We start from the raw sequence: 2,883 nt of genomic DNA, 5'->3' as shown, positions 1-2,883 counted from the left end.
GGGATAGCCATATGCTCACGTATAGATGGTGGTAGTATGGCGTACACTAGGGCTGTCATTTTTACCCAGATGAATCCTGTGCAAAGGTTTCCGACGTGTTTGTGGCCGCACGACGGGAGTTAAAAGACTTCGAACGTTAGTTAGACATAGACGCACGGGAATTCCATTTCAGGAATCGCTAGGGAATTGGATATTCCGAGACTCACAGTGTCCAGAGTGTACCGAGAATACCAAATTTCATGCATTATGGGTGAAGCAGTGGCCGACGGCTTCAGTTAACGACCAAGAGCAGCGGTGCTTACGTAGAGCTGTCAGTGAAAACAGACAGGAAACACAGCGTGAAACAAATGAAACAATCGCAGAAATGAATGGGAGACTTACGACGGATGTATTCGTTAGGACAGGGCGGCGAAATTTGGCGTTAATGCGATATGGCAGCAGACGAGCGACACGAGTATCTTTGCTGACAGCACGCCATCGCCTGCAGCGCCGGTCCTGAACGTGTGACCATGTCGGTTGGACCCTAGACGACTGAAAAACCGTGGCCTGGAACACATGAGTTCGATTTCAGTTGCTAAGAGCTGATGGCAGGGTTAGAGGGTGGTATAGACTGCACGAAGCCATGGATCCAGGTTGTAACAAGGCACTGTACAAGCTGGTGATGGGTGCCTAATGGTGCGCACTGTGTATGGCCCAACTGATCGTTGACTAGATATGGTTATTTTTGGCTATCTGTAGATCATCTGAAGCCATTCATTAACTTCAGGTTCCCAAACAGCGGTGGAATTTTTGTGGATGACAATGCGGACCACAATTAGTCGCCATTTATTTGAAGAACATTCTGTACAGTTCGAGCGAACGATTTAGCCACCCTCATAGCTCGACATGAACGCAATTGAAAATTTATGGGACATAATCGAGAGGTCACTTCGTGCACAAAATCCTGCACCGGCGCCACTTCCGCTAGTATGGATGGCTATAGAGGCAGCATGGAGCAATATTTCTGCATGGGACTTGTGGAGTCCATCCTACGTCTAATTGCTGTACTAGGCTGGGCAAAAAGAGATCCCACACGGTATTTGGAGGTATCCGAATTCAAATGGCTCTGAGCACTATGGGACTTAACATCTGAGGTCATCAGTCCCCTACAACTTAGAACTACTTATACCTAACTAACCTAAGGACAGGATTCGAACCTGCGATCGTAGCAGTCGCGCTGTTACGGACTGAAGGGCCTTGAACCGCTCGGCCACCGTGGCCGGCTGAAGGTATCCCATGACTTTTTCACCCCAGTGTATCCTTGTATCTATCGATGCTGGTACATCTAGGGATTTAGGCATTTAGAAACACTGAATAGTGAATTTCTGCTGTCTCTTTCTCTCTTTAGAAAAATTTTGTGATTACTAGTCCGTATAGAATCTACAGGCTCCTTAACGCAGATTGTCAGTACTGAACAGAATAACAAAGACAAAATAAGTACACCAGAAACGTGCAAAACGAGAAAACTGGGATACGGATAGCAAAAGAATTTAAAAAATCTTACGTGCGATGTACAATGCAAAGATGACTGACACAGATAAAGAAATATTTTTAAAAACTTATGATTGCTGCCTTATCTCCAGAACTGAAGAATTACTTTCTCAAACATTATGCCTTTAAATAAGGAAAAATGGAAGAAAGTTTAGGAACAAGCGATCCGTTGCTGACGAGGTCATTATAGACGTAGCAGTACTTCAGATTTGCAAATGATTGGGCCGGAAATCGGCTGACAGTTTGAAATAAACCAAGGTTTGAAGAAACCATGGTGGCATTCGCCTAAAGTGATTTAGGGAAGTCTTGGAAAACGTAAAGGTGAGTGGGCGAACAGAGACTGGAACTGCCACCTCGCCCTGTTCTTTAATCGTGCGTTCAAGGGACGTGAAACATGAAAAGTAGAAAAATAACACAAAAAGCTCGTTCTTTTACTACTCTGTATGCTATTCATTGTCATTCTCAGAAACCTGAATGATTTTCCAATAGTCTACGCTATCGTATGCAGCTTGGTAGTCAATTAAGAGGTCATTCATGCCAATCCCGAATTCAACTATATTTTCTAAAATTTGTCATTGTGTGAAAATGTAATCTATAGATGATTTCCCAGGAAGAAATCCACACTGGTATGAGCCAAACTCCCTCTGAACAACTGGGAGGAGACGGCCAAACAGTATGTTAGAGAATACTTTGCATCCCAGCTTTAGCAGCGTAATTCCTCTATAGTTGTCACATTCCAAGGTATCTCCCCTCTTGTACGCAGGTACTACAATTCCTTCTCTCCACTGTTGAGGCATTTTCTTTCATTCCATACTGAAATAAACTGCTCTGGGGGAATCTATTTCGTCCGCCTGCCACCTCGCTGGAATAGTCCCATTAGAATATTATCTGTTCCTCATTCAGTTCAGTTCAGTTCAGTTTTTTTCAAACTTACTTCAGTATGCGTGAGGCAGGAGTTTATGAGTTATGATTCTGAAGTTGAGCAGTTCTTCAATATGTCTGCGCCATCTATCACAGATTTGTTTCTCCTCACTTTTGATTTCCCTGTTTCATGCTCTATCGAGGCAGTTTTTCCACTAACGGTTTTCCAGACATTACTTACCTTCCTATAATATTTTGTCTCATTCTAATTCCATGAAGCTCCCATCCTTTGTTGTTTGCTTTCATCAATTCTCTTTTCTCGTTCATGGATCTCCTTCTCAGTCGTATTTTCTTTATGAATTTCTACCATTCCTTTTGTACAGTTGCTATCTCACAGTCAGTATCAAACCACGGAGATCTTATCTTGCTTGAGTTCCCAGTTTTTTATTACTGACGTCATCATGGTATTCTTTACAAAGTCCCATTGCTCCT

The sequence above is a fragment of the Schistocerca americana genome, chromosome 8 (genome assembly GCF_021461395.2).
Source record: "Schistocerca americana isolate TAMUIC-IGC-003095 chromosome 8, iqSchAmer2.1, whole genome shotgun sequence".
NCBI classification, from domain to species: domain Eukaryota; kingdom Metazoa; phylum Arthropoda; class Insecta; order Orthoptera; family Acrididae; genus Schistocerca; species Schistocerca americana.
The sequence above is the reverse complement of the archived record's forward strand: the minus strand, read 5'-3'. Positions refer to the sequence as shown.